This window comes from Camelus bactrianus, chromosome 3 (assembly GCF_048773025.1).
Source record: "Camelus bactrianus isolate YW-2024 breed Bactrian camel chromosome 3, ASM4877302v1, whole genome shotgun sequence".
Taxonomy (NCBI): domain Eukaryota; kingdom Metazoa; phylum Chordata; class Mammalia; order Artiodactyla; family Camelidae; genus Camelus; species Camelus bactrianus.
The window spans coordinates 134,627,688-134,648,232 of record NC_133541.1 but is presented as its reverse complement, the minus strand read 5'-3'; the positions used below and the strand labels follow the sequence as shown (position 1 = coordinate 134,648,232).

At 41.7% G+C, this 20,545-nt stretch overlaps 2 long non-coding RNA genes across 6 annotated transcripts in view; both read right to left on the bottom strand.

Moving 5' to 3' along the window:
• Positions 1-3,106: 3,106 nt before the first annotated feature.
• Positions 3,107-6,971, bottom strand: LOC141575445 (uncharacterized). Its single transcript, XR_012503034.1, has 3 exons — positions 6,794-6,971; positions 4,880-4,973; positions 3,107-3,608 (listed from the first exon to the last, which is right to left on the bottom strand). It is a non-coding gene; the product is annotated as an uncharacterized LOC141575445 (long non-coding RNA).
• Positions 6,972-12,138: 5,167 nt separating this feature from the next.
• LOC141577150 (uncharacterized) overlaps positions 12,139-20,545 on the bottom strand; it is a 115,468-nt gene continuing 107,061 nt past the window's right edge. For all 5 annotated transcript variants that reach the window (XR_012505783.1, XR_012505784.1, XR_012505782.1 and 2 more), the window contains one exon: positions 12,139-13,187. This is a non-coding gene — a long non-coding RNA (uncharacterized LOC141577150). The remainder of the gene's footprint in view (positions 13,188-20,545) is intronic.

Sequence of the window (20,545 nt, the reverse complement as noted above, 5' to 3'; positions counted from 1 at the left end):
ATTGGCATATGCTGAAACTTGATTTACATTTCATAGCATTAAAACAAAAATCAAGATCTCTTTATAATTTATTAACTATTTGGTAAATAGTTTTTGGTGAATATTGAACTTTATTATTAGGTCTTACCATGGCAATGTACAACACCTAGTTCCCCAGATAACAGCAGTGGCTTAAACATGCTAAAATTGTATTTCCCTCTTACATAAAGAAGTCAAGCAATCGGTAGCCCAGGGCTGGTTTGCATGATGGCCCCTGGGTCAGAGAACAAGATGCCTGTTATCTTCAGCCCATCAACCTGATGGCCCAAAGTGGCTGCCTGAGGGTCAACCATCAGGTCCACATTCCAGGAGCAGAAAGGAGGGAGGAAATGTGCTTCAGTTCCCTTTTGGGATGGTTCTGTAAAGTCCCTTTTAGCTTTCCTGCTTTTATTTTGCTTTAGACAGAGGGCTGAGAGACAGCTTTCTATGAGGCAAGCTCAACTCAGGACCAGCCATCTCCCTTGAGAGGAGTGGAGGGAGTGGGCGTGAAGGAACCGATCGTCCTGCACATGGTGTAAGACACCACGATGAGCCGCCGGGGGCCTCTGCAGTCCGTCCATTGCTTCGGGCTGCACTGAGCAGTTGGTAACAGTTGAGATTTTCACGTAGAGGCGCGTGTATGCTGGAACAATTGCTCGGTTCATTTAAACTAGTGGCGACCAGAGCACGTTGGAGAACACATTTGTTCTCACCTTCTAGCCAGTGACCCTCGCGCCAGGTTTCTGTCCTGCTGTTCATTTCCACGTTATTTTCCAAGACTTCCGGAGGAAATGTAAGCAGCCTGATGCTCAAATGCTTTTCTGTGTGATTACCCCCTTGTTCTTTGCAGGAACAATAATTTGCCTAGAAAAGGGTGGACGAAATTACAACCCTCCATTTCTTTAAAGCTCTGAGATTTGGTGTTAGGAAATAGAAGAAAATTCCAGAAACACCCTTAAGAAACATTATTCTTTCAAATGTGATTTGGAACAGCAAAAGGCAATATATTTTATAGAACAATTTTTAAGACAACTGAATTGGCAGTAAGTTCACATAATGAAACTTCCAACAATTCTTTATATTTCTCCTGGAAATTCCTTGGTACTTGGTGTAAATAATTAGTAATTAATATCAGCTTTCTATTCTTTCTCTTCCTGTAGTTGTAGAGTTAACATGAAAATAGCTTCTTGTGTAACTGAGAAAGCCACCTGGTCAGCCTTCTAGTTAAACAGCATGTGTGCATTTCGGTGGCAGGTGTGCTAAATAGTAGTTTTCAGGCCCTTGAGGGATGCCCATCACACCAGCACTGCGGGAGCCTATTTCTCACCCACGACCAGGTGAGACCCTCCTTCCTTCCGCTGCCTTGCCCAGGCCCAACATTCTGGTTCTTTCTCATGACCCATTTTCATAAAGTTCAGCCCTGCACCAGCCGAGCAAGCCTTGGTTTCTCAAAGACCAGGGTCTTAGTTCTAGGCTTTCTGTTAAAGGACAGTGTATAAAACCAGGAAACTTTATATGCCTTTTGAGGCCTCAGGATCTCTGCAATTAAAACAAGAACTTGAGTTACAATACTATTCTTTTCCACTTCTGAATTTCTAAAACTCCACACAATAGCTTTTTTATTAATTAGCTAAAAATTTTTCCAGAATATATTTTTTGAAGGTTCACAAATATCTGTTAATTTATATTTAAAGATGCTATATTTAAGAAATGGAATAATTATTTACTTTTAAAAAGTAATTTAAGTCAAGAAATGTTTGATACTGAATGTTTACTATGAGTTCAAGTATGTAAGCTTAATTTTTGTGGTACTGTCAATAAACCACACAATGTGAGAGTTCTGGGTTAAGTTTTATCTGGGGCAAAATGAGGACCAGAACCCAGGTGACAGCATGTCAGAAAGCTCGGAGGAACTGCTCTGAAGATGAGGGGGAGCTCAGCATAATATGAGATTTCATTGAAGTGGGACGTGCAGTCAACTATACATTAGGTCAGAGGCTGCTGCTAGTCGAGGAACAGGTGTCTCTGTTAATGATTTTAGTGCTTTTCTAGATAGGAGGAAATGCAAGAACTTGGGCTCTTAAAGTTTCCTGAAAATGTCTATCTGAAGGTTTTCAGCCCATTTTGCCAGAGCACAGAGCGCCCCATTCCTGATCTCCACACAGATCTACTTTCAGAGGGTGTTGAAGGTCAGCAGCTGCAGTGGCTCATAACTTAATCAAATCAGAGGCAGACGTCACGTGCCAATTTTTAGTTGACAATATGTATATATTGTAGGAAAAAATTTACTTTTCAACCCTTCCCCTGTTTTACTTTTAGTTAGAGATCACCTGATAACTGTTAGATGACTTAAGTCAGACGAGGGGTTGAAGGAGTCGTCTCTTGAGCCAGCCAGTGCTCTATGTCAGCCTCCTTGATCACATTCAATTTTCTTTCTCTTCAAACAGCATGCATCTGATTTTATGAAGTTTGGAGCCTGTCCTGAGCACATGGTGTCTGGAAGTGGCCCTGTTCCTGTGGTCTTTGTTTTTTCTGTGAATTATGGTGTGAATCTTTATGTGCCCAAGCTTCATCAAAATTTCAAACTTAAATGATTTAAATATGGGAGATGGATGCCAAGTTCTGGGAATAGATTTTCAGGATAACAGCCAGGATTGGTAAAAAGTAGGGAGAATGGCTACAGCCTTTAAAAAGAAATGTTATTTTACAATTTCTGGCAGATAAATTAAAGTGTTTGTTGGGATTCTGTCAGGAATGTTTAATTGGGAGACCTACCTCCCATTTTCATGAAATAAAATAATTTTTATTATTTGTTTAGTGCCTACTGCCTAACAAATAATTATCCCCTATGCATATAGTTTTATCGTTTAATCTCTACAAAGATTCCCTGGAGAACACAAGTGTCACAGGTGAGGGAACCAAGATCATCCAGGGTATGTGGCTGGAAGGCAGATGGGCTGGATGGCTTACCCTCCAGGCTGAGACAGAGACACCAAGGTTTATTGACAAGCGTGTTGTTGAAGTGGTTTATTTAATACTTTGCTTCCTTGATGAAGTGGATCTGTTGAAATTGTTTATGTCCGGATTATCTTCCCCTCTCTCCTCTGCCTCAGGACTTCTCCTCATAAGTAGTATGAATTCAGCCTGAACTGATTCAGGAAAATCAGAAAATAAAAAATTAGCCCACACAAATGTCTGATAAGTCTTTGTATTTCAGTACTTCCTAAAACTCTTAGAAACACAAGGAAGGTGTGTTACCTCGGGGACTGAGTGCATTTGAAGTGTGAGAAATGTAAGTGTGATCTGGTAAAGGCACAGGCTCTATAGACAGTGATCCGGGTTTGGATACTGGCTCCCCTAAGTACTGGAAACATGACCACCCAGAGCCTCAGTTTCTTCATGTGTTAAATGGGCTGATGGTGCTCACTTCCAAGTGGCTAGGTCAAAATGAGATGGGACGAGTGACTCTCAGGCAGAATGCTTGTAAAAGTGCTAGTTGCTCTTGCTGCTTTATACTGTCTTCTTAGGTAATTCCGTTGTCCATTGGCTTGCAAATACCTCCTCATTTGATTTAAAAAAAATAGCATGCCCTAAAAATTTTAAAAATAAGGAATGAAGATTTACTGATTAATGCTGGTTGTATTTTTATAGGTCATTTATTAAAAAAAAAATTAGGAGTTCTCTAAAGAGAATTTATTCTGTGTGCCTAGAATATGATTCAGTTAAAAATGATTTTCCTTTAAATACTTTTCAGAAATTATCTGTGATATTTTTCTTGAATAGTAGTTTAAGCTTTCTGAGGAGGTTTTACATTTAGAAAAGTTTATTCTTGTAACAATTGACACGTTAAATAAATGTTTCAAACCCTGGACAGCATAAAGCCCTTGCTTTTTTTTTAAATATATATAATTTTGGTGGTTAGTGCTATGACATATTATTATTTATTAACGGTTTTGATTTTGCTTCTGGGTTGTCCTAGATTTCGGCGCATGTGCCTGGGAAGGCCTCTCGGGCAAAGATGGTTATTTAAGAAGGTTGTCATTGTAAATGCTCTCAAGAGGATTAAACAAATTCCACAGCAAATAAATGAACATGTTTGGAATGTTTTCCACCCTCATGTAATTTCCAGAAAACAGACATGATTCACTTGCTAAACCAAACACACAGGTACAGTAATGAGCCTGGCTCACATGACTGGACAGCACGGAGGGAGCCTCATCTATTGGCGTGGGTTACGCTGCAGGAAGCGCAACTGAAATTTTAATTAGAATTTATTTCCAGCGAGTGCTGCTTCCGTGTTTTTCTCCCCAATATAAGGAAGTGCCCTCTTTGCCTCGCCATCAGTCTGCAGAGCCCCTCGTCTCACACACTCCCCTGTTCATCAGAAGGCTGATGGAGCCCGTTTGCTTAGACACACTTAGCTACACTCGCAGCGGGGATCATCAGTCTCTTCTGTGTGTTCACCTCCACGTGCAGGGGAGAAAATCGACTTTTGCTGCCGACAAACGCTAATTGACTACCAGTTGTTTCAGAGGGACTGTGATGTTGAAAACTGGTGTCCCTTTCATTTTTATATGTTGGATGCTGACAAATTGCACGGCCACACCCCCACTGTAAGTACACCCACCAGGGAGGGTGTCGGAGCTTGAATCTGTGTGTTTTAGTATTCTGATTCTGGCACTTGTCAGCTTTCAGTGTTCTCGCTGGGTTTGGGAGACTATTTCTCAAGCGATTTCTTTGGCTACCAATAAATTTGCAAAGCCGTCTCCTTCAGTGGAGTTCCGATGAGCTGAGTTGGGAGGGGCATGTGAAATTGAGGCTGGCAGAGAGGTGCAATGAAAACTAGCCACCATCTGGTTACCTCTCATTTTTTATGGGCCAAAGATGCTTGTCTTCTTTTCTTTCCTCCTCCATCCATCCCTTCAGGTCAGGGAGTCGTCTTCAAGAATTTCATCCTAAAATGTAAAGTAATGATGAAGGCATTGTGTTTCTGTTGTTGATTTCATTTGATTTGCATTCATTGTTAAAGATTTTCTGGTGAGGTTTTTATGAGCTCTTAAAAGCTGGAAGAGCAGCACAACCAAGGAGAGAAAGTCAGAGAAACGAGTCAGCGGCCCCTGTGAGGTCTGCGGGAGGAAGGCAGGAGGTGGGGCAGAGGCAGCACCGTGGCCTCCACTGCAGCCCTGATGGCAACGTGCGCATGTAAAGCCAGCGTCTCTTGTCACCATGTGTTCTAACAGGACTCCCACTAAAGGAATGCGAGGAGATTTGGGGAGGCCTTACCTTTTACCCTCTGGTCAAACATCTTTAATGCTGACTTTATTTATTCAAGATGACACAGAGATCACCTGCAGAGCGTGAGGGAGTGGTGCTTGCTTCCTGTCTTGCCTGCCCCAGGCTCACTCATCAGACACCTGATTCTCGCAGGCACTGCTGTGCCCGTGGGGGGAGCTCTGCTCCTCGGGGAGCTGGGCACGGGGGTGCGCACATTGGAGCCGGCTGCACCAGCGCTGATACTTCTCTATATGTTGAGCCCTTTGTGTAAGTAGTAGAGGTGGGATCCAGAGTCTTCCTGTGTCTACGGAGTTCTCCAGCAAAGCCAACTTGGAGGAAAGAAAGAAAATGCCTACTGTTCCATGACTGTGTCCTAAGGGTTTAAAGCTCATGCGGAGCACACGTGAGATCTCATTCAGTAAATACTCTGGGGTCTTTACTCTGACTTGTCATGAATTTGGCATTCTCATAATGTTATTTCTCTTAAAACATGTCTAAGCAACCATTTTTGTGTGATGGTTATTGTGCGTAAGTGTCCTGAAGAAACTGTTGTGGATGGAAGTGTGGGCTTCAGTGGTACAAGAATGTTTGGTGGCCCTGGGGGCTGCCCGAGCTCCACACCATTTGTTACCAGCAGTCTTTCAGATTGCATCTTATTCCAGAGCTCACCGGGGCTCCCATCTCTCACTACGTGTCTTGAGAGAATATTTGTTCAGAGGGGACGGGACAGGATGCTTCCAAGTCTGGGTTCTGGGGTTCCCTGTCTAAAGGTGGCACTGGCACAAATCCTTTATTCATGGAGTAATGAAGCCCCCCAGTCTCGTGGCTAATTGGGACTCCCTGTCCTTCTTCATGTTAGGAGCCTGAGGGCTTGGGTTAGGCCCCCAAACCTGTTTTTGGTGAGCTTTCAGCCCTATCACACCACCTGTGTTTTCCCGTTTCAGTCACATGACTTTGATTTTTGCAGGTAGGTGTGAATCCTGGACAGTACCTGGGACATCCAGGTTTCCCCTACAGTAGGGACAGTGAAGAAAGTTCACCCCGTATGGTGTGTTCGGTGTCCTCGAGGACAAGTAGGGACCCACAGATAGATGTCTGGATGGGTGGTGATCAGGCCCGAGTCTTGGAAGAACCGAGATTCCATTACTGTTTTAAAAGTGAAATTGAGGGATTAATTCTGGAAGGTCTGATGCAACTGAGATTAAAATTATTATATGGTTTTTATTGTTAGCAGAAGTGGTTTTTAACCCTTAGACCCAGTCCCCCCTATTTATAATAAATATTTTGTAACCTTTCTTTTCTGGTGCCCGGAAGTGTACGTCATAGAAAATGTAACCTAACTATAAGTATGATAAACAAATAGACAGGTAGATGGAAAGATCGGATACCCAAATTCTTATATTATGGGGTATTTTATATTCTATGCTAATTATTGACCTCTCAGGACAAAAGGCACATACAAAGGGAGTCACTTCTAATAAACTATTTTTCCAAACCTTACCTAACTGGGAAACAAGTGGCTTCACAATGAGCACCTCCCAGGTCCCCGGGAAAATCTTCTTGTCAGAGTTACACTTGCTTATGGTGTCCTGTGCCAAGTGCAAGCAGATGCGGTTCGGAAGCTGCCCGGAGGCTGACTCCGGGGATTCCTTCTCCGTCGCAGCTGTGAGGGACCCTTGCCTTTCCTGACCACAAAAACAGAGGCGATTTTGAATCTCTTAAAACTGCCATACCAGTGTATATCACAACCCTCACAAGATACGTTGAATAAAGTAGAAAACTTTAAGTGTCTCCTTTAGGATAGAAATAGGGTATAAAAGAAATCATGAATTAAAAAATTCTAGTGCCCGAATAAGTGCTACATTACACTGGCTGCATCATAAGTTTAGAAAACTTCATTACCACTTTACATACCACATCTTATAGTTAGATTTTATTAATGTTTTTTTCCCTAAAGAAAAAAAAATCATTTCATGAGTTCTTGCGTCATAGATAACGAGCAGAGTGCAAGTGTAAAACCAGGAATCTTGATGCTGGTTAGTCTAGACCATCTCCGTCACTGCGCAGATCATCTTTACTCATTTTACTGCACTTTTTAGAATCACCTTCTCACTTGGAAAAACCCCTGTGTCAGTTGGATTTTTTAGTAAAACAATTCTTTTTCTTACCTAGAACATCAGTGATGTTTTCAAGATGATAAAAAAAATTTGCCCATGGTATTTAAACAGTTGCTAGTTCTCGTAATTTATGGCTCACTGTCTCGTATTTGTCACAATTGGAGAACTGTGTTTTCTTTCTGCAAATTCTCATTGCTTTGGTGACGCAGGGACACGTGTCCTTACTGGATGGATTATGATAGTAGTTGTTTGCATTCTCTCCCTAAATCTGGAGTCCTGTGTTATGTTTCCTGTTAACTTAAAAAATAGGAATATTGTTATTTACCTAAATATCTAACCTCACACCAGTGATGCATATCAAATTGGTCCAAATAGGAATTCCAACATTAAATGAGACAGTAATTTCACAACCCACTTTTCCAAAAATTTGGATTGATGGTTCAATTACACCAGGGACATTAGCTGTTTTAATTGAATCAATCATTGCTTTCTTCAATAAAATTTTCCATTCCATCTGCTCTTTTGGTTAATTGTTCTTCAGTGTTTCATTTGCTTTCTTTCCCAAAAATATAAGATTTTGGCTTTTGTCATTGAAAATCCTTGCTGGTTTTGCTACCTCATGCTGGAGAGGAAGGCTTGTGACTGTTTTATAGTCACTGGTTTCATGTTTGTATGAGTGCTTAATGCCACGTTGCAGGGGTGTGGAGACCTAATGAAGTGTGTACATAAAAGGCTTATTCTACACTGAGTGCAGGGTTAGTGTTCGCAGCCCATGTCATCAGTATCATAATTAATCCATTACAATCATCCTCTATTAATCAGTGTTTTCCTTCTAACGTCTCCAGGAGAGGAAATGTAGTAGTCTAAATGCAAATCTTTGCCAAACTTTCAGTCAATTCAAAACCTTTAAAGCTTTGCTTTCAATAGGAATGTGTGACTGCTATCCCTACTTCTGCTCCTCCTGACCCAGGACGCAGTCTCCACAGCTGATGATCCATGAGGTACTGGATTCTTGATCCCATGGCTCTGTGTGTTCTGAGACATCTGGGGACTTCAGCACTGTTTTAGGGGCTTTGGGTCCCACCTCTTCATAGCATTGCTGAGATGAGATCTGTGGGTTCACCCTCATTCTTGAGTGTATTGTGCATTTTTCCTAAAACCAACACACTCCACCGTGGCAGCACTGCTTTGACCACGTGCTGGGACAGCGTGTGCTTGTCAGTTCTTGAGTTTAAATTTTCTGTTCTAATTTCTAAAATGGGGTATATTGACAGATACACCCCATGTAAACAGAAGCTCTGTGGGGTTTTCAGCAACTTCTAAGAGCATAAATATTCCTGAAGCAGCTAATTTTCCTCCCAACAAGTGAGAAGCAAGTCGGTAAGCCCTGGGTGCCTGTCGCGGCCAAGCTCTGCAGCCCAGGCTGCTCACCGAGGAGCAAGGAGAAAATCTTAAAAACCTACTTCCATGCCGTCTTTCACAGAATCTCAGAAATGAACGTTTTAATATCTAAAGAGGGGTGATTTTGCTAAATAAATTTTTTATTTTTTTCCTTTTTCAGTTTTATCGGGTAGAATTATTACAGTTCAACTTCACATACACATATTGCATGTAAATACATGTATAGAGCATACTGCATTTATTAGTTTACATATATGTACTAATTATTCTTTCTAAGAACAGATTAGAGCTTTAGATTTTTAAAATTACAGTTACCAGAGGAATAAGGACATCTACAAAAGAATAATAAACAGAATATTATAATCCTATCACAAAGGGCACTCAGATGTATTTACACATATTCAAGAAATCAAAATAATATTTAGTTCATTTGTGGTCTTATTATTTTTGCTATTAATTTTTGATTCCCCATAAATTAAGTCATATGGCATTTTTCTTTCTCTTTCCACCACACTTCACTTAGAATGACAGTCTTCAGGTCCATCCATATTGCTGCAAATGGCATCTTTTATGTCTGAGTAGTATTCCATTGTATATATGTATCACTTCGTCTTTATCCAGTCATGTGCTGATGGACATTTGTGTTGTTTCCATGTTCCTTGTTCTATGTCCCTACTGGCAACAATTACTGATTTTAAATATTTTCCACCTTAAAATCCTTCCTGAAAGAGATGTGGTAACTGGAATCAAAAACAGTTACAGCACAGGGTTGTGTGTGATGGGCCCTGGGGGCTTAGTAGGAAGGTTGGCAGAAAAGATTTCAGATTCTGATCAAATGATTCCTCCTCTTGTAGCCCTGCCGACCGCCTCTCTCACGGCTGGCCCTACAAGTCTGATCAGTCCCTTCTGTGATTCCTACTGTATTGTGCACAAATTTCGTCCAATTGGTGTCATCCAGTAGGAACCTTAAGTGAGGCACCCAAGCTCCTATGTTGATTTCTTCCATCAGCCCTTAAATTCCTTGGGAGCCAGGACTGTCTCATTGCCCCAAGGATCCCTAATTCCTAGTGAGATGCCTGATACAGCTGGTACTTAACGAGCACATAAGTCAAATGGAAAAACCTGATCAAAGAAAAGGCCCTCATTTCTCAGATATGCCTACTTGAGTACATAGGGTAAAATGACATGTCTTCTTGGATTTGCTGTCAAATACTTCAACAAAGGACAAATAAAAGAACAAAGGTCTGAATAAAGGAAATATGGAAAAGTATGTGAATTCCTTAATCTGGGTGATGGGCTGATTGTACTATACTTACTGATGTATACATAAGTTAGTTTATAATTTTACTGTCATTAGCTGAATGGCAAGTATTAATACGTATTAATTGAAATCCTTAGAACTGAATAAACTTACCCCACACAAAATCCTTAATATCCTAGTAATTTCTCTTAAAAATCTTTTCCCACAAAGACAGGAAAAAAGGGAAAGGCAGAGCCGTGCAGTTTTTCCACGTTGTAAAAAGACCAAAGGCCGACACATATGAAAAGATTGTAAAAAAGATAAAAAGGCTGAAATCAATGTCCGGAAAACCTAGCTAACAATCCTAAATGGCCCAACATAACTAACCTCAGCACTGCCGCATCAAGAATGGGACAAATAGCACCTAGTGGATTTTTTTTAATAAATAAGTAATGATCCAGTTCCTACCACAGGCAATTATGATAAGACTGAGTATAAGTTCTAACACCAAATAGCGTACAAATCATAATTATTACTTGATTCAAACTGCTTCTTCTATAAAATTTGAATCTTTTTATTCTTAAGACAGATTTGTGGCCTATGACCTAGTGATAAAATTTTCAACTGGCTTGTATTAAAAAAGTTCACCATAGTGAAAGTTTATTACATCAACTCTTCCTTTTTGGGAAACCCATGTGCCTTGTCACTCTCTTTCATAAGATTTCCTGTGGAAAATTCAATCCTTCATTCAGGAAAAGGCTGAGCAATATATCTCATGGAAAACCTTCATAAACTGCAACACAAGAAAATGAAAATGACATTGAGCAGCCCGTGAAGCCGGCAGAAACACACAGCGCACGGCTGTGTTCCCGCCTCGAATTTCTGTAACCAGCAGGGAAATTGTGCATTTCAAGAAATAGACATAAACTCTTTTCAGGACCTGAGCACACAATTTCCCTTTCAGGGTTTAGTGGGCTTCCATTTAATTCTATGAGAAATGTTTAAAACAACAGAACAACAGCTGAGATAGGGTTTAAAGTAACTTTTTTGTCTTAGTGAAAATAAAGCCAACTGATAGTTATCATTTTTACTTTATTTGATCTCACTCTCTTACTTTACCTCCCCAACCTCCTCCACAAAATGATGGTGAACATCCCCTCCTGGGTCAGAAGGCTAAGTAGAAAGTACTAATCACATGGAGGTGTGCTTTGTTGTTTTATTTTTCAAAACAAACAAGTTTCATTCATGTGATTTAATAATTAAGATCAGAAACAAATTCTACTCAATAAATGGTAGACAACACAAGTCATCATAGCTGCTTATCAGGTTTGGTCCCACGTTACACACTTTTACATGGACATGTGCAATGTGCTGTCTTAGGAAACGGTGAGTGGGGTCAGGGCCTCTGCTCTCACAGGGCACACAGCCTGGTGGGGGAGGCGGTGTTCAATCATTGCCTTTTTTTTTTAATATAAGTACAAATTATGGGAAATGCTATTTAAAAAGAACAAAATGAGTCAATGAAAGTGAAAAATACCAGGAGAGTATTTAGGCTGAAGGAAGACAGGGAATCTCTTTGAAGAGTTGACACTCCACTGAGAACCAAAGGACAACTCCGGTGCTGCAGGTGAAGGGCAGGGACACACTGATAAAGGGCTGATGTCCAGAATATACCAAAATTTCTTTAAACTCAAAAAGAAGGATGAATAACCTGATTAAAATATGAGCAAAATGCCTGAACACAGATCTCATCAAAGAAGAAATCTAGATGCCAAAGAAGTCTATGGAAAGATGCTCCACAGCATCTGTCATCAAGGGGATGCAGACTGAAACAGCGAGGTACCACTGCACACCTGTCAGAACTGCCAAAACGCAGAACACTGACAGCACCGAATGCTGGTGAGTATGTGGAGCATAAGGAATTCTCATGCATTGCTGGTGGGAATGTAAAATGGCCCAGATACTTTGGAAGACGGTCTGGCAATTTTTTACAAAACTAAACGTACTCCTAACACATGATCCGGCAACTGTGCTCCTTGGTGTTTACTCGACGAAATGGAAACTTATGTCCACACACAAATCTGCATACAGATGTTGATAGCAGCTTTATTCATAATCACCAGAACTCAGAAACAACTATGCTGTTCTTCAGTAGGTGAATGGATAAATAAACTGTGGTCCAGCCAGAGAATGGACCATTATTTGGTGCTAAAATGAAATGAGTTATCAAGGCATGGAAAGACATGGAAGAACCTTAAATGCATATTACTAAGTGAAAGAAGCCAATCTGGGAAGGTTGTGCAACTGTCTGATTCCAACTGTATGGTGTTCTGGGAAAGGGAAAACCACAGAGACTAAAAGATCAGTGGCTGTCAGAGGCTAGAGGGGAAGGAGCAATGAATGAGGTGCAGCACGGAGCATTTTTAGGGTCACTAAGACAGACTACTCTGTATGATGCTGTGACGGTGGATACATGTCATTTTACATCTGTCCAAACCCACAGAGTGCACACCACCAAGTGTAAATCCTAGTGTCAAGTATGGGCTCTGGGTGATGATGACGTGTCAGTGCAGGTTCACACATTGTCGCAAATGCACGCTCTGGTGCAGGCGTCAATAGTGAGGAGGCTGTGGGGACAAACTGCAGTTCATACACTGAATCCAGCCCCAGACACCGCTGTTAATAAAGCTCTGTGGGTGTGTGGACTCTCCGGCTGCTCTGGCGTCTGAACAGCAGAGCTGAGCAGCTGCACCAGAGATCAGGAGGTTTGCAGACCCTGAAATATTTACTCCCAAGCTCTTGACAGAAAAAAGTCTGCTGAGCCCTGTTCTAAACGAATCACAATTCACCCTGATGAGACAGGACAGCAGGGCCCAAACTAGGCATGGTTAATGGGACTAAAGAGATGTTTTAATTCCAACACCTTTCCTGAAGTCCTGTAGATCCAGTGACAGACTGTAGCCAGGAAGCGTCTGCAGAAGGAGTCGGTAGCAACTCTTCCCGCCAGGCTCCGTGATGCCGGGGGCCGCGCGCTGCACGGATGCCACCCGCTTTAAGAAGGCGGACTTGCAGTGGCAGCCGATCAACTCATAGAGCTCGGAGAGGATGCTGCACTGCTGAATTCTCTCCTCGGGACGCTGAAGCACAGGGAGAAAAGCAACAAGCATCTGAACGAAACATGTAAGTGAAAAAAGACCCTTAAAAAATTTTCCCTTAAAACAGAGACCCAATGACACAGGAAGGAAGAGGAAGGCTGACTTCGTGCACTGATGGGACCGGATGCAGAAATGCAGGGAAACAGCGCTGTTCAGACGGGCCCCATCTTTCCGCGTTCCGCCTGTCCTTTTACTAGAAAGGCCCGTATTCCCTGAAATAGAGGAATCTGCTACCTAAACATGGGACACAGAGAAGGGAAAGAGTAAAAGTAAGGGAAAGTAAAGGAACAAAAGTTCATCTAGTCCCTAGTATTTGGGCGGGACTTTCACCAAACACACAACCTCTCCAAGCACAGAGCACACAGTGAGAGGCTGACAGTGTGACTGCAACTTCTGCTCCTCAAACACCAGCTACCTGCCAGCACACGCTGCGCCCCTTACTGAATCATTACAATCATTTCAGAAACTATTACTACCCCGGCTCACAGGCAAGGAAATCTGAAACTCGGGGAGGAATTATTATCATCCTGGACAAAGTCCCACAGCCCAGAAGTGTCAGAGCATCCGGCAGACCATGGACTAAAATGCTCCTCATCACCACGGGCCCTGAGCCTCAGGCTGAGGCCACGTCAGGTCTGCACGGACCCAGAGCGAGTCTGTGTGACTGGGAATGCTCCGACTCGAAGTGCCAGGCCAAGACCCTCAGGAACATATATAATGAAACCAAATACCCAAATTCATTTCCAAACCACTGCCCTGTCCGGGAGGACTGCTCGGCACATCTGGCTTATCACCTGTGCACAGGCTGATCAAGGGGCCCAGACAGTGATGTGACATCCCAGTGGAAGTGGCTCGGGGACCACTTCATCACAGGACAGACTCTCCCGGCTTCCAACATTAACTCTCCATTCCATTTCCAATGGAAAGTAAGTTTAGACTTGTTTTCCTCTCCAGAATCAAAGAGAGTGGTAACATCAGCAGGAAACTCAAGACTGAGGAAGAGTCTCCTGGCCATCTGGAAGGATAGGCCGGGGAGGGAACAGAGACAGGGATCAGAAAGACCCGTGTTCCAGTCGAAAGTCTGCACGTCACTCGCTTTTACAATTTCCTTTTTATTACAGGTGATAAAATCTAATTATGATTGTTGGGAAAACTAAATGAAATAACGTATGCCACTAGCATAGGTGTAAAATCCTCCATGAGTGTCCCAGAAATGGACATGACCATGGTTAGATACTGTCTGCCAAGTCTTGGGTGCTAAGCTCACGTCAGCCAGCCAGAGATGTGCCAGAGAATGCCTCACCATCCAGCAGCCTTCTCCAACATTGAAACTCACAACGTCCGAAGAACATGCAGCGGTGGATGCTTTGGGACACTCTGGAGGTAGCACTCCAGTGATGACTTTAAAAAGCTGAGGAGAATTTAGGGGACCATACAGTTCAAATACAGAAAACTCATTCCATGTCTACAAATATTCATCTCTAGCCATGATGATTCAGAGAGGAAATACATATTCAAACGTACATCATTTTCCCACATAAGTGCATCAAAACAATTTGGAAAGAATGTCACTTTCTTCTCTAGATCACACAGCGGGGATTACAAGGTTTGTACTGACAGCACTACTTGTAAATCACCTGCAAACGTAATTATGTCCACTATCAGTCATCATCATTCGAAGGGAAGGATGGAAAAGAACAAAGCCAAGCTAATACGCTCCAGTCTTTTGTTTGGTTACGATGTCACAGAGGAGACGGACAGCTCAACAAGGAACCACTCTGCCGTGATCACGGAGCCGGGGAGCGGGATTGGCGGCAAGATGTATGACGCAGCCGCAGCTGCGACCGCGCTTCTAGGCAGGTATTCAAATGCGCCTCGACAAGGTGTCAAACGCTTGTGCCCACGTCCTCATCACCTGACATGTATTAACGAGAAATGGAAGCCTATAAACGGCCAATACCCTTGGTGGGTACACCGTCCAAAGAGCAAAGTCACAGTTTGACAACTGGCCATCTGGTTCCCTGGGATTCATTCTTGGAGAACCTTAAAAACCACTCCTCTGTCCTCAAGAAGTGCTGCCTATTTGTCCTATATTTGGCTCAGTGATGGAGCACGTTCACGTGGACTTTAATGTCTGCACAGATTTGACTGTCTTTCTCCAGGTTCACTTGTCCATTCTGAAGAGGCCTGAGTTAAGTCCAAATTCCATAAGATCAATTCCCTCCAGTGACAAATCAACGAGTCTGCAATTACAAACCAACTGAACAGGACTGTCCTTAGCTAAAAATGTCACCCACCCGTCACTGTTTTCTTAATCTCCTCTCCTGGCTAATTGCAACAGACTAACACCACCCTTCACCAAGTTCCCCAACTATGTCAAATAGAAAGTAAGGTCCATAAAAGAGGAGACAACTCCATAGTCACCTCTGAATTCCTAGCATATGTTAATGTCAATAAGTAGAACTATGATTATGGCTTCTTTCCTTTAAAACCTTTCTGGTTATTTAAATGAGACCATGGAAGGGAGGAGTTTGGGTCCAGTATCTTGATCCAGTAGACTCTGGAGACCTTTTTCGGAATGGCTGCCCACTGATTCATTCAAAACACAACTTCTCTTTCCGGGAGGAGCTGTGATTTTCTGCCAGGAGCTTGTTGTCACTCTCATGCCAGAACAGATTTAAACTAAATACATACATTGGATATGTTATTTTTCCCCGCTTCCAAAAAAATTAACTTTCCTTACTTCCTTGCCTTGAGGAATGCTTTAATTTTCATTCTAATTCACCCTTTTATAAAGAAGGATTCTCAGGACGTGCTTGGCCTTACATAAGAAGAGCCATTAAACTCCCAGTGTGAGAGGCCTGGGGCTCATCTCCTGACCTCCTGTCAAGGCAACTGAATCTCAGTTCAGGAGCCAACTGGCCCCCCAGGGCTTCTAAGGCTCGCGTATCTCCCAGAATCCCTGCTTTCTGGTTTGACTTGGTTTCTGAGGATTTCCCCTCACTTTCTTCACAATTAGCTGTGCAGCTTGAAAGATGAGGAAGGAAGGTCTTATTTCTTAATCAGCATTTTAAGGAACTTATGTAATGAAGGTTTTCAAGACTTTCTAGAACCCTCCATTGCCAAGGCAGAAAACACAATAGATATTTTCTAAATTTAGCTATCATGTGCATTTTTTCTTTGCTTTTGTTTTCTTAACTGCTAACAGACATTTTTTAATTAAAAAATAAAATAAGGCCCCAAATAGGATAGAACATTGAAGAGGAAACAAAATTAAAGGGGAAAGACAGAAAAATGATAAGTACTCTACAAAGTTAATAGAAAACATACACTATGGTTCAGATCAGCAATTCTCAGTAACAACTAATTGAAACCTGACTATGAGGTAAAATGTCTCTCCTGTCAGGAGACGGCCAACAGAAAGCAGAATTAAATCAACAAACTAAAATTCTAAGTCTGGCGAAGTAGAGAAGTCTACCAGCTAAATGTGTTTTCTTCTGGAAGAGAGGGAGACTCATAAGATCTTTTCTGTGGAGCCTGAGCCCATGGGAGGACGGTGAAGTGATCTCTGTAAGTACCCAATTAGCAAAGTGAGTGATGAATAAAGAGACGTGAGCTTTGATGACAGAGATGATACTACTATTCATTTGTCCTGTAAGTATGTCTTCACGTTCAATGATCAATACCTCGGCGTCCTCAGGGATTGAGATTATAGGAAAATGCACAGCCCGGGCCTAGACCTCCTCTGTGATTGTGGCACTGCACTTAGATGTTTCAAGGGCACCTCCAACTCCACCTGCAAAGAGCTGACTTCATGGTGCTCCTCCCATAGCCGTCCTGCCCAGGGCCCCTTGTCGGGGTCAAGGTCTGTCTGCCTCTCCCAGCTCAGTCCCATCACTCACAGATGTGACTGGACCCCTCCTTCAGGGCCCAATTTCCTCAGTCAACGAGTCCCACCACCCACACCTCACCTACAAGGTTCTCACTGGCACTCCCTCAGCACTGACTCTGTGCTGGGGACCACACTGCACACTATGAACACGTTATCTCACTGGATCTCCACAGCAGTCCTGGGAAGTCGGTATATCACTGCTTCAATTAATAAGATAAATTGTTTCACTTCCTTGAATGTGTCATCCAAAGTGACACGGCTACTGAGACACAAACATGGGACTGAAAATCACTTGAAAATTGAACACTGCTACACCTCACAGCCACCCTACTCTGACTTATCACATCACCTCCTGCCGAGCCTTCTAAATGTTTCTAAGCATTCTACAAGACAAAAGTGATCTACGAGAGCACCCTTCTCCCCTACTTAAAATCTGACAATGACGTTCCACTTCCCTTAGGAGAAAGCCCCACCGGGCCTGAGCAAAGCCCAACAGCCCGGCATCCGCGTTCCCTGCGCGGCCGCGCCGCCTCACCCACCACGCAGCGCTACACGTGCCGTGTCCACGACAGGGATTCTGACTCCCTACAACCCGGCGATCGTCTCAATCGAACAATGATCACCCTCTTCAGTGGTCACCCTATTCATTGCTGACTCTCAAAAAAAATTTTCTCAGGGTGAATCAATATCTTTTTCCTTACAAGTTCCCATCATTGATAATGATCTCCCCCCAAAAGAGAGAAGACCTAATCCTCAGTCTCCTTATCTGCAATGTATGAATAACAAGGAAATATGAGAGGTTTTAAGCAAAATAATATTGATATGAAGCTGAGGGACAATTCCCAACATACAGTAAGCACTCAATATGTGCTTACTTAATATTAATAAAATAGATTCCATTCCAGCAACCTTAAATCAATGTTTTATGTCTTTGTCCAAAAGACTACTGACAAACTATTGGACGAACCCCTTTGAGCAGATCCGCCCAAGCGTACTGGGATAGGTAAGCCTTGACTCCAGTTACAGATGCAGCCAACCAGCACTACGGGGCAGGGGCAGTTTGCTCAAACTCTTACATGCTGTTTGAGCATTTAGTTGTAGTTATTGAATAAAGACAGGTATTATATAGTCAAAGCTCCTGAAACATAAATCTTCAAAGATTGATTCAAATTAGGTTTCAAGTACAACACTCTCACTAGAAATTATTTGAAAATTATAGTCTTAGCTCCTCTGCACATCAAAAGTTCATGTTCTTAATGTATCTGAATATATACACTGAGAGGATTGTTTAAAAGAAATTAAGATGAAGCCATAATGAATAAGCTTTCAGTATAATCTGCACAAAGCCCCACCCAAGGGTCTCATTTCTCACTTCCACATAGGTTTTCAGGTAGCTTAACCTGGGTCTTGGTTTCTTATGACACGGGGGTGGGAAGAATTGTGGATAGATTTATGTAGCAAATATAAATCTAGGGTATTTGCTGTGTAGGAATCCTAGAAATAAATAAATTGATATATAGTCCCACCCTTAGGAAGATCAGCCTTTCAAATTACAACAGCATTAAAAATGAAATGAGAGATACATTTAACAAAATTTTACAAGATTTGCACATTGAACATTTTGAAGTATCACCAAAAAAAAAATTAAAAGATCTACATATATGGAAGGCATCCCATGTTCATTGAATGGTAGACAATATTGTTAAAAATGTTAAGACTCCCGAAAGTGATCTACAAATTTAATGGATTCCCTATCAAAATTCCAGCTGACTTCTTTGCAAAAATTGAAAAACTGATGCCAAAATTCATATGGAAGTGCAAGGGGCCCAGGACAGCCAAAACAATCTTGAAAAAGAAGAGCAAATTTGGAGGACTCACTCAAAGGTTACTACAAATCTATAGTACTCAAGTCATTATGGTACTGGCATAAGTTTGAATGCAAAAATCTATGAGACACAATAAAAAATCCAGGAGGGAAACTTACATTTACAGTCATTTTTCCAGAAATGTGCCAACACTCCATTGAAAGAATAGTCTATTCAACAAATGGTGCAGAGACACCTGGGTATCTGAAGGCAAAAGAATGATTCTGGAAACTGGACCCCCGTATTTTATATAACAAATAAAATATTAATTCAAAATGGATCACAGACAGAAACGTAAAAACTAAATGTATAAATTTTCTAAAAGAAGACATAGTTTAAATCTTTGTGGTCCTCGGATAGGCTATGGCTTCCTAGATACAATACCAAGAGCACAAGTGAAAAACAAGAAAGATAAAATGGACTTCATCAAAATTAAAACCATTTGTTACAAAGGACATCATCAAGAAAGTGAAATGAAAGGGGAAGGGGGTAGCTCAATGATAGAGTGCGTGCTTAGCAAGAAAAATAAAATGAATAAATCTAATTACCTCCCCTAGAAAGAAACTGTTTTAATGTTTAAAAAATTAAAGTGAAACGACAATCTGCTGAATAGGAGAAAAATTTTGCAAAGCATATATCTAATAAGAGACTAGTATCCAGGATATAAAACAAATGCTTACAACTGACCAATACAAAGAAAATCGACCCAATTTTTAAATATGCCAAGTATTTAAATAGATACACAATTGGCCAATAAGCATATGAAAAGATGCTCAGCATCACTTGCGAAATCAAAATCAAAATGATATCTGATTTTACACTCACTAGGATGGTTATAATCAAAACATGGACAATAACAAGTGTCGGTCAGGAGGCAGAGAAATGGGAACCCTCAATATGCAGCGGTTGGAAAGGAGCAATGGTGCAGCTTCTTTGGAAAAGCCTGGTGTTTCCTCAAAAGGTTAGAAATATATGGCTCAGCAATTCCACTACTACATATAGAGTCATCCCTCAGTATCCTCGGGGGGTTCGTTTCAGGAACCCTCCACCCTGGATACCATAATCCAAGGATGTTCGAGTCCCTTTACAACCATCCATCTGGATCCATGAAGTGGAAACTACAGATATGGCGGACCAACTCTACAGCAAACAGAATGAAAACATATTCTCACAAAAACTTGCACATCAATATTCATGGCAGTCTCATTCAGAGTAGCCAAAGGTTACAAACAATATCCATCCATCAATGAATGGATAAACAAAATTACCAAGAGTAGGCCCACAAATTTTTGGTCATTGAATCTTTGACAAAGGAGGTGAGAACATACAATGGAGTAAAGACAGCCTCTTCAGCAAATGATGTAGGGAAAACTGGACAGCTGCATGTAAATGAATGAAGTTAGACTACTCCCTCACAGCATACACAAAAATGAATTCAAAATGGCTTAAAGACTTAAACATGTAGTCAAGACACTATAAACCTCTTAGAAGAAAACATAGGCGAAACATCTGACATCCATCTCAACAATGTTTTCCTAGAGCAGTCTACTCAAGCAATAGAAATACAAGCAAAAATATACAAG